Source organism: Maniola jurtina, chromosome 3, assembly GCF_905333055.1.
Source record: "Maniola jurtina chromosome 3, ilManJurt1.1, whole genome shotgun sequence".
NCBI classification, from domain to species: domain Eukaryota; kingdom Metazoa; phylum Arthropoda; class Insecta; order Lepidoptera; family Nymphalidae; genus Maniola; species Maniola jurtina.
The window spans coordinates 3,432,270-3,448,139 of NC_060031.1; the positions used below are offsets into that span (position 1 = coordinate 3,432,270).

Sequence of the window (15,870 nt, forward strand, 5' to 3'; positions counted from 1 at the left end):
AGAATCATTTAGACCATTGTCAATATTGCAAGTTTTCCATCACCATGACTTATATCTACCTACCTATAGGGGTGTCGGGAAAACTTTATCCCATACCATGCCAATCATAATTATCATGCTAAACAAGGCTATTCTGTAGATACTTAGTTAACTAGGTTTTTCTCGCAACATCGTCCGCGTTGATTTAGGATTTTCTCAAAATACTTCCTTCCTTCCTAATACTCCTAATAAGAGTTCCACATTATAGAGAGAATCTAATACATGCAACATTCTAGACCGAGGGCAGGGTCGATTTATGATGTCAGCTAGGCTAGTCAATTTCTCTTTTTATATAAGTACCTCCTAGAAGATGCCCATGATTTCAGGTTTTTTTAAATCCCGTAGGAACACTTTGATTTTTGGGAATAAAAATCAACTAAGTCCCCCAGTATGCAAACTGTCTTCGTGCTCAAGTTCGTCAAAATTGCTTAAAAAATTGAGCCGTGAAAATGTAACAGACAAACGCACTTTCGCTATTATACGTAGTTTTCAGAAAAAATCAAAGATATATGGACTTATAAAGATGTATAAAGATATATGGAGCAATATGTGCTTATTAGTTTGAATATAGGTAGAGATCTCTTATAGAGATAAGTGCTTCCCTGTCCACTTTTTCTTTCTTTTTATCTTTATTGTTACAACTTTCGGGTACAAATAAATTAAAATAAAAATTAAAAAATATAGAACACATGCGTTTGTTTTCTTAAGTTATGGGTTGTGCTTATAATAACTTAGCGTTTTTCTGAAAACCACGTAATTCCATACAACACGATGTTGACACCGATGAGTTTTCTACTTAGAAGCGCGCATCTGCAAAAGTTTTGGGCGGGCGCCGCAGCTTTCCCGACCGGTGGAAAATGGCACCGGCAGTCCGCAACACTCACGTTATAACCGGCGAAGTGACAACACGCGTCGAGCACTTAGCTAATAACTACGCGAGCGCGAAATAACACTTCCCAAAAGTTAGAACATAACATACCAAGTGCATGTACAGAAAACGTTAATGGATTAATATTTGAGGTGGTTTTCTTGGATTTTTCGGTGAACAATGACTTTAGACAGGGTGGATAGTTTTAGTGGCAAAATTCACTCAGCTGCCTCCGTTTCCTGCCTGTCTCAGTGTCAGAACATTTTCGGGAAAAGACTCAAACGCTGGGGCTCTACGGGATCGTGGGTAAGCAAATATACTTCTGGATTTTATACTTAACTAGCTGATTCCCGCGACTTCGTCCGCTTGGATTTAAGTTTTTTAAAAATCTCTTAAGAGCTCTGGTGTGAAATTGTAGGCTGTCACTCTTCAAGTCTTTAACTCATTGCTAAAAATCTCATAGATTAGATTATAGATAAACAAACCAATAAACCAACAAACAAGGAAACACGCTTTCGCAATAATAATATCTGTAGTGATACCTATCTACTTAGTTATTTCGAAGTTTGGCCTACATACAATTTAAGTTTCAATAAATAAGTTAAAGTGAAAGAAACTTTCATGAAACTTCGACCCTTTTGAACCCAGTTCAGGTCTGTTAGACCTAAAAGTTATTTAAAAGTTAGTATTGATATCTACTCTGAGAACTTACCTTTGCTTATCAAAGTGAAGAAATCTTTAAGTTATAAAACAAGTTGGATCTTCAACTAATCTCCATGTTAATTTGATAACGCAACACAATAGGTAAACAGAGCATGAAGAAATTATTAAACCGACAATAATTATGTAAATAAATCGTTCGTGTTATTACGGCAATTCATAAAAAGAAACATTGCGTGGAAGTCAGATGTCACAACTAACTTTATAGTTTATACTATTTGTTTGATAGCCAATAAAAGTTATAAAAAAGTAATAATTATATGAGTAAGATAGTAAAACGTGACACGGACGAGTATAATTTACTAAGCCAGCAAGCGTATAAATATAAATCGTAGATACGCCTACAGACAGGCTCGTATATTTTATTGAATACGCTACCATTTAAATTATGTTTGCAGTCCTAGCTTGGATATGTTTTGCATACAGATTAGATCTGTTACACGTAGGGTTTCCTGTATTCACTTATCTTCGGTCAGTCAAAAATAGTTGCATGTCTATTTCATTCAAGTTGTATATTTCTTTGGAATTTATGACCACAATTTTAAATGCTCCGTTTTTACATTTTAGTTTTGATATTGATTTTTAAAAAGCTCTTGTATTCCTTCATTTCTTTGCTCCTGATAATTTATTTGACCTCTGCAATCCATATTGCATTATAAATTTATTCATAATTATGTATTATGAATGCGAAAGAGTGTACATGTCCTGGAGAAGCAAAATTATTATTATTTGTCCCGAAAGTTTAGGAATTTCTAATTTCTAAATAGTCGCTGCTCTGGTCTGGTGGGAGGCTACGGCCGTGGCTAGTTACCGACCGGCAAAGCCGTGCCGCCAAGCGAACTAGGGTTAGCAGACTTCACACACCTTTGAGAGCATTATGGAGAATTCTCAGGCTTCAGGTTTTCTTACGATGTTTTCCTTCACCGTTAAAGCAAGAGATATTTAATTGCTTAGAACGAGCAAACTCCAAAAAGTTAGAGGTGCGTCCTCGGGATCGAATCCCCGGCCTCTCGAGGCTACACGGCTTTTTCCAACAAAGTACCTATTGGCAATGAAGACGTAAATATGCCGCACAAATTGCTCGGGGTGTGTTGTTAGGGTGGCAGTGTGGCCCGCGCGTGAATTTCACGTGATTTGATGTTTATGAAGCGAACACGAATGGAGGCAATGATTGGGTATTTGCCTACCTACTTGCTTATAACGTTAAGATAGTATTTTCGACCCTTGTTTTTTTCGAAGTTCGTTGTTATTTTTTCTTCATAGGTACTTAACGACTACTTAATGTCGAATAGACTATTCCATAAAGAAAACTTAAAATTGTAAATGTTAAGGGTCATTTTAATCTCTGAATCCTGTTTAGATTTCCAATGTAGTAAACATTGGAAATCTTTTTCAATGTAGTAAACATCGGAAATATTTTAACTAAGGAAAAATAATAGGGTTAAATTGGAGCCCACCGCATTATTATCGCAAATAAATTATACCATTATGTAAAATTATGATCGATGGAAAGGGGTTACGAAACCCAGCAATAAGGAATTCGACAGAGAGGGAGAAAAGTATTGTATGATGCGTATTGTTCAAGATGGAACGTTAGCACTTGCGGAAGCATCATACAAATGTATGGAAGTAAAATAGCAACCTCGTGATTGTCGCATGCCATGACGTCAATGAGACAAGAGGGTGCCGAGCAGTTTATTGTGGTAGAACAGAGTTTATTGCAGTAACCTTGCGTCGTTTATTTCGAAACTTTAGTTAACTGTTGATGACTAGCTAATGTTTTATTTTGGATAAAGGGAAGCTGTGGCCATGATTAGGTCTTTGATCCTGCGAATGATAACTATGCAATGATCAATATTCGCGCTATACATTTATAACTTTCAGCCTAAAGCACTCAGGGATAGTGACACCACAAAATTAATACAGAAAAAACACATACAACGTAAAACAAAAATATAGTCAGGTAGGTACAATTTGGCGTCCTTATCGCTTATAGGATAACGGATCCAGCGGTTTTTTTTTGTTTTTAAATCTGATGAGATTACCTCCTAGGTACCTTCAAGCTTTAACAAACTTTACCTCTTTGTAATATTAGTATAGAGAGCTAAGAAATACATACTGCGTTGATTGCCACAGCGATAGAAACAAGTCCATGTTGCTGTTTCTTCGATCAGAGATTTTATCTGCATTGGAAGTTCAAGCTGTGCAACTTATCTTTAAACTGCACGAGCGATTGAAAGTCACCCATACATTCTCATCAGAGCAGGCGAGCAAATTCGATTGCACCACTAAACGGGTATCTCGCTTACATTTTGTATGTAAAAATAATAAACGTGTTTGCCAAAGGGTATCGCTCCCTGGGCCCTGTGACCGGGTCTATGGCGGGACCTTGCTCAAAGCAGTGAAACTGGTCCCGTACACCATCCCACACACCCTTATCTAATAGTCCTTAACACTATCAACATAAGGTCGAATATCACGCAGGCTTTAGAGCAAAAGTACCCTGTTGCCTAGAGTACTCCAACTGGTTCTGAAGACAAGTGCTGCAAGCTTCTTTACGTAATTCGCGCGACTGTTATGGGCTTATAAAGTCATTGTCGCTATTAAAATATCCTTTTCGGTTTCGTCAGGGATAAATAGTTTGGCGGGTAAGGTCGGTATCGATAAATATGTATAAAATCAAAAGTACTTTCTGTCGTGTCCCCAAAAAGGTTATAGAATATTCTCTTTTATATCCTGGAAATTACCTAGGTGTGATTTGCTGGTTCCATATTCATTTTCTCGGATATACCTACCTACGTAACGTCTTTATAGAGCGAAATAGTAAAATGCCACATGTTCTTTAAAAATATAGAAAAAACTGAACTGTGCATTAGTTAATGTCTACTGAAGTCGCACGAATAGGTACCTATCTATGTTAAAAACGGGCTAGATTGAAGTAAAAATTTGATTGCTTATATTATTGCAGTGTCCCACATCGTACACTTCAGATAGATAATCTATGAAATATAAAATTATCATCATGTTGCAATAATTAAATTTAAAAGGTCTTTGAACATGTTTAATAGTATCGATTCAATAATAATACCACAAACAAGCCTAGATAGAGTATTTTCATATAAACTTGTTATTTATAATTATATCGGTCCGGGACTTTGGGTCTACAGGCTATTTCCATGTTTATTGTAATTTCATATTTTACGGTCGGCGAGTTAATTTAGAGTGAAATATTCAAATATAATTAGCTCACACCCACCAGAATATTAAGCAATCAAGGTTTTCGCTACGCTATTAAATAAATAAAATTGAAAAGTCAGTCTGTATGTGTTTATCTGTCTGTCTGTTACTTCTGTTTTCACGGCCCATCCGCATAATCGATTTTAGTGAAAAGTACAGTGATAACGAGCCGAGGACGGACATAGGCTACTTTTATCCTGGAAAATCAAATAGCTCCCATGGGATTTTTAAAAACCTGAATTTGGACAAATTTATTTTATTTTTTATTTTATTTTATTTAATAGGAAGCCAACGGTATACAAAGAAAAGTAATTATGACGACTTATATATGCTTAGGACTATCAATGTATACTCACTTACAGGCTAACTCAACATGCTTAATCTAAAACTTCTAAATAGTAAAACTTAACCTAAGACGAAATTGAAATAAAACGAAGTCCGAAGCATATTATTTTAATTCAATTTCAAAATAATGGATTTTATTGTGCTCGTATGGGTTTAAACGCTATCAAAACTCAAATACAATTATTTTTAAATTTTGTCAGCCTATTTATTGGGGCAAATCTTCGAAATAGGGACTTCAGCAGCCAGGTAGATAACAAGGAGAGATCTTAAAGCCACTAAACCAAGCAGCATTTCTACAGGATTTCTGAAAAAACCTAAATTAGGCAAAGCGAGCAACCTAGTTAGAAACAGGAATGTAGAGTTTTCTAAACCGATTTTAAATAAATTACCTACCTTCATTATGTATATTTAAATAAATTATGGTCAAAACCATATATAATTTGTTGGTAGGTATTGCGTTACTAATTTGTTACTATTTCAATTAAAATTTTCAATTTGTTATTATTTTTTCCGGAATAAAATAACAATACGTATAATTACGTCGATCTGTTGTTCTGTTACGACGTGATTGAAAGACAACCCAACAAGCGAACACACTTTCTCATTTATAATAGGTATGGGTAATAATTCACATGAGACGGCTAGTGATTCAAATTTTGCATCAAGTGCAATATTTGGAACTTCTTAATGAAATAATTACTGAATGTAATTAGAGAAAGATCTTGTCCTAAATGGCAAATTTATTAACCTTTTAAAATAATTATACTGTACGTAGGTATATCACCCACAGCAATGTACCTACCTACTATATACTACTTAAATTAATACTTCGGGCACGCGTACATAGATTCTTATCATACTTACAAAGGATACGGATCCAGGTGTCTTTTTGTGAGTTTATCAAATACTCATATCTCAAACAAAGTCAACTGACGGAACATATCGATGAATATTTACGATAAAAAACATACGGGCACATGCGGGCTATTTAGACTGATAATAATAGTTAGTGGATATGGGCTAGCAATATTTTTATGAAAGCCCATATTATAAATGCGAAAGTCATGTGTTTATTTGTCCTTCAATCACGCCGCAACGGGGCAACGTATCGGCGTGATTTTTTGCATGGATATAGTTAAAGACCTGGAGAATGACATAGATTTATTTTTATCCTGGAATTTAATGTCCCATTGGATTTAAAAAACCTAAATCCGCGTGGATGAACTCATAGGCATTAGTTGGTTAGAAATATGCTTAGAATAATTTGTAGAGCGTGCAGACCACACTCAACCGTATACACAGAAGTTTCGACAACGAGCTCAAAGCTGAGCTGCAAGAAGTGGGTTTAATCGATGGTACTGTTGGGACTGAGTAGGTTTTTCAGCAATAAAAGTGCGTGCGGGCACCTTTTGGAATTCGATAGCTCTAGCATCTCGTATATGTCGTCTCTTGTTATGTGATCATCTTAAAGTCGTAACTTCTTCATACCACCAGCATCTGTTTGATGAAGAATGCATGTGGGTAATCTAAATAAGCTGACGAAGAAATCAGCGCGACCATTGCTTGCGTATTTTTACTGCTCGCTCGATGCTGCTGGTGTCACTCGTATTTTCAGTACTGAGAACTGCGCCTCCTTCTCTTCTACCTCCTGCTGCGATCTCATTAAATCGTATTTCTAAGACTGGTATCCAATTTGATAATTTGATTACCTTTACATACGTAAAAAATTTACAATATACCTATTCTTCTTACGATTACTTATGTATCAAAGTAAATCTTCAGGTGTATCTAATACAGTTTTTGGTTGTCCTTTTTGTAAACACCTGGTCAGTTACATGAAAGAACGTAGTTTTTGATGTCAAGAATTCTAACAGCAATGAACTAATAAAGCTGTTTCCCCTAAATAGCTGTATTACGCCTAGTTACACAACCGCATACCTGGCGCGGTTGACTGCGATTACCGCGGCCTACTTGTCGCACGTGTGTCGTAAGCCTTAGCCCTACATGTACATGTGCGGTCCCCGATCATAAGTAAAACTAGATCTTATTGCAATAGCTTTAAGGTCCATATTGAAACAAAATTAGTTAATACTGGACCTACTGTAAATGCCTAAGCAATAAATATAAGTCCAGTGAAAGAAGAATCTTATGTCACCTAAAATAAGGTTGAAAGTCATAAATACCCAAGAGGTCGTCACGCAGTCTTGTGCGGCTTCGTTCTAAATATGTTTGTAATTTTCTCTAAACACCTCTTCAAGCTAGAGCAGTTAGCTCCAGGGTTCCTAGGAAATTCAGCCACGTGGCATATAGAAATTTTCTAAATTTGCCGACGTGTTAATTGTCATTCTTGAGAATTTTGCCAGCTTTGTACAAACACGCTACGTGTAACAATTACTTTTTAGTCGTCTTGCGTTCTTTCCCTGGGCCTACTTATAAATCTATAACTGTAAGTAATAGGTAGGCTTTTATTTTTGAATAAAGGTAAGTAGGTATTTTTTTAAGACTACATGAACTCTTACATCGTAGTACATGACATCTTAGTAGGTATTGTATTATTGGCAAAATCTGGGCCTGCCGTCAAAAAAAACCAATGTCGAGGTTTTCAAAGGGACAGTGCCCTTCATTTTCATCCCATTATTCTAAAATGTCTTCATGATAAGGTTAGTACATTTATTCAAACAACAGCTTTCAAAGCATTTGCATAAAATCCGCAAACTCATCGTTTATAAGGTTTACAAAGAACTTTATTTTACGCCTAAATGGTTATAAATTCGTAACACAAAATAGTCGTTAAAGACCAACGATCTCATCTCTGAACTCTAAAGAATAAGTTCAAGTAGAATAACCTTCAATTCAAAGTTTACCAGAATGATATTTCTAACTTTTATGGTAATTATAGTAAACTATTAACTATATTTCATCATGAGTGTATCATTTTGTTTTCAAATGAACTTTAAAAATATCTATCTACCTAACAATAACATTATTACACCTTACAAATAAATGTATGATTTAGGTTCCCTGAGAATTCCGTGAGGACTCTTTAATATTCCGGGATAAATTACTATTTATCCCTACGCATCTGTTTGTTTCGTCTCCGGGATGCAAGCTATCTCTGTACCAAACGATGAAATCGGTTAAACGAATGGAACATACAAAACACCACACAGATAGACAGACAGACATTTTCGCATAATTATAACATTAGTAGGTATGGATATATTTAAGTATGAATACTGTCAGTGCCAATTTAACAATTGCAGTTTCTTTGTTCGTATAGGAAGTGAAAGCGATCGCAATGTACCTGATGACCATGTTAATGAGTATACTTTCTTCAAGTATTACACATTGCCCCAGAGATCCATACTTATTACCTACGCACAATTATCAAGTCCGCGTTTATATACTTAGTTTCCAGCTAAAAACTTTACCTTTGTAATCTAGGATAATAGACACACTTAGGAACTGTACCTATAAAAAGAAAAAAAAAAGGCTTTAAGAGGCGATAGCGAAACAATTATGTGAGGAGGTAGATTTATACACTCTAGTGTACCGAGAATCAAATGATTATAAAGCAATATTGCGTTTTAAAAATATTCAATGTTATAACATTTTTCTTTGTTTATATATCAGGCCTATAACTAACCAAAAAATCTCGTATAGTTATAAAGAAGAAGAAGGCATTAAGAGGCTATAACGAAACAGAATTATGTGGAGAGAATAGATTTAGATAGTCTACCGAGAAATAGATAATAATAAAGCAATATAGCGTTTTAAAAATATTCAATTTTATAGCGCTTTTTCTTTCTTTATTTATCAGGCCTATAACCAACCAGAAAAATCTCAGCTTATTCGGTTTATCCACTCCAAAGCAATGACTGCTTGGGGTGTAACTCGAAAGCGAGTGCTCGTCTATCCACCTTATTAACGAAGTTTGTAAATTATTTTTTAATCCGGGGGTGAAGAAGACGGATACGTCATGATTCCGAGTATACACCTTAGAGCGGATAAACGGAATAAACTAAAACTTCATATGTAAAGAATAAGATTTTATCCAGACCACCCAGCGTGTTTTTCTGTAGATATTGCATGTCCATATATTACTGAAAATTGGCCACAAAAACACACAGCGGCGACGAAGAGCCTTGAGGCTGCTCATTTTGGTGCCTCAGTTAAAAAAATCATGAATTAAACAACAAGTGATGCGGCTCGATAAGAAATCATTAATTTAGTTAATACTTTATGATTTATAGATCAACTACATTTTGTCCAAGACTTCATCCGCATGTTTGTAACCGCGAAGAGATTTTTTGTTTTTCTGGGACAAAAAGTATCCTAGAATCTAGATCTACTTGCAAAACTTCCGTCACATTTCCAAAAGAGGATGTTTTGGGTTTTGTATAAATAGATAGATAGATATATAGAAACTCTTTATTGCACACAAAAACACATGTAAAATATTAGCTTAAAAGGGTATTTTGAAATCACAGACTGACACTTCAATCATAACACAAGTTATATAGATAGAGTAGATTATGCCCGTGACTTCTACGCGTGGACTACACCAAACCTCTATTCTACCTGCTAAGGGGTGGAATTTTCAAAAATCCTTTCTTAGCGGATATCTGTGTCAAATTTTAGCCCGATCCGTTCAGTAGTTTAAGCTGTGCGTTGATAGATCAGTCAGCCAGACAGTACCTTTTCCTTTTATATATTTAGATAAGTCATAAGGCAAGCCCATTGGCTACAGGGCTGACAGCGGAAGCTTTTATATTTTTTGATATAAAACAGCTGTCTTTTTTAAGTACTCGCAGCATTATAAATCATAACATTGTGTGCACAAGTTTGTCAACACCACTCCAGCGGCTGCATTATATCATCGGGGCATTGGTCCGAGTCTCGACGAACATTTATAATTTTATACCATACATGATCATTACGTGCGAAGCGGTGTCTTCTTTCCTGACACCCGGAGTATAAAAAAGATAAACATCATCAAAAATAAAGGTAACGCATAATAAGAGTTCAAGTTCCTTGATGTTAGTGAACTTTACAACTTATCATCATTATTATCAACAACAACCCATTGCCGCTTCACTACTGAGGACGAGTCTCCTCTCAAAATGAGAAGGTTGTGGCCACAGTCCACTAAGTGCGGATTGGCAGACTTCACACACCTTTGAGAATATTATGGAAATCACTCAGGTACGCAGGTTTGCTCATGTTGTTTTCCTTCACCGTTAAAGCAAGTGATATTTATACTTAATTGCGTAAAACGCACATAACTCCGAACAGTTAGATCGAACCCCGGAGCCCGACGTCAACTTAACCACTAGGATATTACCGCTTATAAAATAAAGGCAACGGTTAATAAAAGTTCAAGTACCTTGAAGCCAGCGAACTTTACGACTAATTGTAGACGTTAAAGAAACCGATTACTTCTAAACACAATAGCGCTCTCACAATGCATTCGATACAGAATTTAATAAAACCATTTGTATCATCAGCACCCAGCAATTTATCTTGAGCAACCATCAATTGAATAGCTATTGAATAGAGACAAAAACAATCGAACCTAGGTCCTAACCTGTCGATATTCAATACGAAAGGTTAGGAAGGCATCTGGCCTTGTAGCAACCTGCGGAGGTCGTATGCCTATTCTCAGCGCATAATGGGTGGGAGATGACAGCTGATAGGGCCCTGTCAATCTCCGCAGGCTTCACGACTCGAAGACAAGCACATCCGATGCTCATAATGATTGACATCGGAATTTAAAGGACAACGCACAGACATCCATCCCGTACATATTGGTTACATTTTTTAAAATATTCCATACTGGGACATATTTTTAAAAATATATCGTTTTTAGATTCTATGACCTCTCAATAGAACAGAGAACGCTTACAGTATAGCGTCATGCCAAGCGGTCTTGAGCTTTATCCTTAACTTTGTGCCTCTCATCCAAAACAGTTTATACCTACTTCTGCAGGATCATCATTCATTCGTTACCATGAGGATAGATTTTGTTTCCTAAATAAAGTTATTACTATTGATGATTATGTCCGAGACTTCATTCTCGTGGGTTTAAGTTTTTCGAAATTCCATGACAACTCTGTGATTTTCTGGGATAAATGCAAACCATCTCTAAACCAAGTAGATGATGCCCGCAACTTTGTTCATGTTGACGTTTTTTAAATTCCTTAGCAACTCTTTGATTTTCCGGGGCCAAATGTCCTTCTTCAGGATGGAAGGATGCCAGCTATCTCTGTACCGATTTTCGTCAAAATCGGTTAAACGCATGGGCCGTGAAAAGTTAGCTGACAAGCGTACTCTTTTTCGCATTTATGATATGTATTAGTATGGATGGTATGGATATGGATTTATCCCTAGCTTGCAACCTCCGCCAGCACCATACCTACGCCACCAAGTCTGGTTGGGTCGTCGAGCAAAAAAATATTATTCACCAGTAATTATTATTACAAACAGATATAATCAGATGGCCACTTACTTTCGCACTCACTGACGCATGCGGAACAGATAATTTTTAAAGTTGTAATCGAAGTAGTGTCTAGTAAAAATAACCTGATCTTGCTTGAACCGTCCGTTGCTAAATAAAGTACCTGGAAATGTCTTAAATGGTAAACTAGACTGACGAAAAGCGGTGATTCACCACATTCCGCGTTCGATCCTTTCCATTCGATACCATAACGTTTATAGGGTTCGGTAACCGGAGGGCGCCAACGGCATCCTATGACTAAGTCTCCGTTTTTTGTCTGTCCGACAGTGTGCTGTACCGTAATAGTTACAGAGTTGAAATTTTCACAGTGCGTATTTCTTTTACAACAAAATAATAAAAAACCAAGATGGCGAATTTTGACGTGGCCGCCATGCAAATTAAAAAATAAAATAGAAAATACATAGTGTTAAATCTTGTACGATGGCACGGAACTCGGAACCGACTCGCACTTGACCGGTTTTTATTTTGTGGTCAACAATTCGTCCTCGAGAGCGTCAACAATGCGTCAAAATTCCGAGCATTACCGTACATAGTTGGCTTGCGCAGGCGCAATTCTTTTATTAATTATCGTGGCCAATTGATGGAGGATGTGACGCCATGCCGGCGGCGCACGCGCGTGACCCACCTGCAAATCGATCCTGCAGCACGCAATCGCTATTCATCCTTGAAGCCGTCTAACTTGAAATCATATTATTATTTGTGGACGCGTGCCATCAATGGCCGACCCACGGTACTTAGCACACAATAACCCGTGGTATTAGCTTATCAAACAATCATTCGTCTAATCCTTGCCTTATGCCTAGTGCCTTAAACAGTATAGACGCTACCTACACATCTTTGCTTTGATTGAAATCATTCTGGCACGTTATGGTTAGACATACGTTTTATTTGTTACTAAGATCATTTAACGATTGAATTTAGTAATCAATCTATCCATAATCTGTGGATAAGTTACAACGTTGTTAATTTCCAAAAAAGACCATACAATTTTCGACAAAAACAACGTTGCTTGATAAGTTTACTCCACATCCCATGCATAAACAAGCGTAAAGCTTCCAGATATATTCTTGATGGAAAAGGCTATCCTTGTAATTGAGAAAATATTTACATTGTTTCATATAAAACATAAATATAACCCGGTAGATATTTTCTTTGGTAGAAGCAAGGTAAAAAAAAAATGACATTGAAAACAAGTAATGTCACCAAGCTGTCATTTTATGACATTAACAAAACACGTTGCATTCGCTTGCTTTCATACCCTCATTTTAGAATAGCTTTTAAACGTTTTATAAATGCTTCGAAATTGTTCTGTATATCACAAATAGCTTAGTTTGTCCTTGAAGACGAAGCGAAAAAATCCGAACACACTGTTAAAATATCGCTGTCTTTACGAAAAAATGAACATTGTCAAACATAACACGACGTATTTTTTTAAAAACACAAAAACCCATTTGAAACCATTTGGTAGACATCCTAGTTTAAAAATTCACACTATAAAATATTCAACAATCATTTTTTTTCTTTTGTGAGACTATTAATGTTATTATGGTTAATCATATTATGTACTTACTAAATATCAATCGAAAAGCTTTTCAAAACATTAAAAGGATCAGTAACTTAATCACTTTGCTTTCAAGTGCTCAAATTGCCGTGAAAAGCAGGTGAAGCATGTAATTGTACTTAAGCTTGGGCTATTTATAAACATATTTTACCGTAAAACCGACGATGGGCTTAATTTGATTTAGATCCAGGTATATTATATCTCTTTCATCAGTCATACTTAAGGCACTTGAGAATATTTTCGACTAGTACCTATGTAGAGACAACCAGCTGAACCAGCCATGGAGTTCTACCTTCTCTCCCTCTCTCTTTCTCTCTCTTTCTCTCTCTCTCTCCAGTTGGTCCCTCATGACAGAGGATCGTGATCACCTCTATGGCTAGTCGAAATTTTGTGGTAAATAATGACCTTCCGTCGGGTCCTGTTTTTAGCCAGTGGCACAGCATCATAAAAGCTGAGCGCACCAGTTTCCTTCAGTTGGTCTAACCATCGGATAAGGGACATGGTATTTTGCCTTCCACGTTCCCAACCATGATCAGCTTCTCAATACTTTCATTTCCACGGCAGGCGATGGATACGTCCAAAATAAATTAAGATGCGCTGAAGGCCACCACCTTCTTCTTTCTTCCTGATTTTCTTTTCTTCATTTAGTTTCATTGTACTTATGTCCGTCTACTACCATTGGGCTTATAAATCTTAAATAGCCTTTGCATTCGACGAACTTTAACCTGCCCTACAGATACCCCTGTAAGTTTAATGTAGTACGGAGTGCGGACTACGTATCGTTAGTAAGAACGCATCTAATGTTACGTAAGATTCGACACGGATGAATTGTTGAAAAGAATTTCGACTACGTTAACGTAGACGATCTAAAAATCGGTGGCGCCTCGTCAAGAAATCTTAAACGAATCGCATCGCTATCATGTTATTACGTATTGTATTTTTGTATTACTAATGGATAATGCCTGTGACTTGTCTGTCTGACTGTCATTACAGCGAGCTGTTTCATCTGATATTTACATGACGAACACTTCGTAGCACTCACTATAGGTAGTATATGAATGATAAAGGCACAATACCCCTTACTCTAAATATAAATTCCTAACACAAATGCCTAGGAGTTTTGAAATCTCTTTGGCTGTAACCGCAAGGACGTCGTATTACATGATCAGTTTTATTCTTATATAAAATGCTTTTAAAATGTTTTCGACGTGAAGTAAAAGATATTTTACACGTTTTGTGACATTATATATTTAATTTCAGTTCTTACCTTCAACAGGGCGTAGACCCCTCATAACGAGACGATTAGGTTTCGAAATATCACGTCACTCTGGTCTATTACGGGCTGACGATAACACGACAGATTGTAGAGACGCTCTCAATCAATTCAGATTTCGTATGCATAAGTGTCTTTCAACTCTTCCACTCAATTTAAATAGGATAGTCATTCGGTAACTAACCTTTTACTGAAACTTTAGCTCATTATAATTTATCAACCTTATTAACTTTATTATTATTTGGCATCGTTACTGATCTAGTACCATTTTTCCAACTGAACTTACGAATGCAACTTGCAGAATTTAATCTAAAGGTGCTAATAGACTTGAGCATTCACTTGTAATGAGCATTCGTGCGAATGTTACATCACAGAAATATACGAGAACATTTTAGCGAGCATTCTATCGAGCGTTCTGGCGAGCATTCTAGCGAGCAGATTTGCTTGGACCACCACTTCCACTTCTAAGGCGAAACAGATTAGTTTGCCACCATCTTCTATTTTTCTTTTTCTTTTTTTAACATAACCAATGAGTATAAATGCAGCACACGCGACCTTCAAGTCCGATATCTTCATGAAGAATTGACGAGCATCGAATAGAGCGTTCGCTAGAATTCTTCAGATGTTCGTAGCAATATTGGCTCTATGCTTGGCTCGGCTCGTTGTTCAGATCGACAAAAATAAAAACGGCGAATGCTCGATGTTCTGTTACAAGTGAATGCTCAAGTCTATCAGCACCTTAAACAAACGCGGAAACGTTTTGCAAATAGAAATAACACGAGGTAAATTAAGACTTCGAAGTCCTGTTGTACTTCTGGGAACGGATCGCGGCAATCCCGCAAATCGCATGATAACCGTCACGCTAGTTCACCTTACCTACACTGCGAAACTCTTCCTTAAAACGTGCGTAATACATGCGTAAATCGCATGTACCCGTGTGTATTTATGCATAGTTTACTAGCGAGTGCAATTAGTATAGGCAATAGGATAGTATAATTTTCTGCCGGTTGAGATATGGGACACGCGCAGTCGTTACAGACAGTTAGGCATGCTGAAGCTTCTTACAATTTAAACACATGTTTAGAAATGTTTATTTATTATCTTGAACCTTGTAGTTGTCACATCAGTTGAAATAGGACAGATAAAATAATGTATTTCTCGAAGTTTGTACAAAGGATATTCAAATCTCTCCTTTTTCAATGGGTTTCAGTTATTCTCTTGAATTAGAAAAAGTAAGTGTCTCTAAGGCTTAAATCACTTCTCTGTAAGCGCGCTTCATCTTAGCTTACGATTCATCACATCATACATCA

The 15,870-nt window shown here is 36.6% G+C and overlaps 1 protein-coding gene and 1 long non-coding RNA gene across 12 annotated transcripts in view; one reads left to right on the top strand and one right to left on the bottom strand.

Moving 5' to 3' along the window:
- LOC123879995 (rho GTPase-activating protein 23) overlaps positions 1-15,870 on the top strand; it is a 473,286-nt gene that overhangs the window by 425,043 nt on the left and 32,373 nt on the right. The window lies entirely within an intron of this gene.
- LOC123880163 overlaps positions 13,478-15,870 on the bottom strand; it is a 30,524-nt gene continuing 28,131 nt past the window's right edge. Inside the window, exon 4 of the long non-coding RNA XR_006799173.1 lies at positions 13,478-13,488. This is a non-coding gene — a long non-coding RNA (uncharacterized LOC123880163). The remainder of the gene's footprint in view (positions 13,489-15,870) is intronic.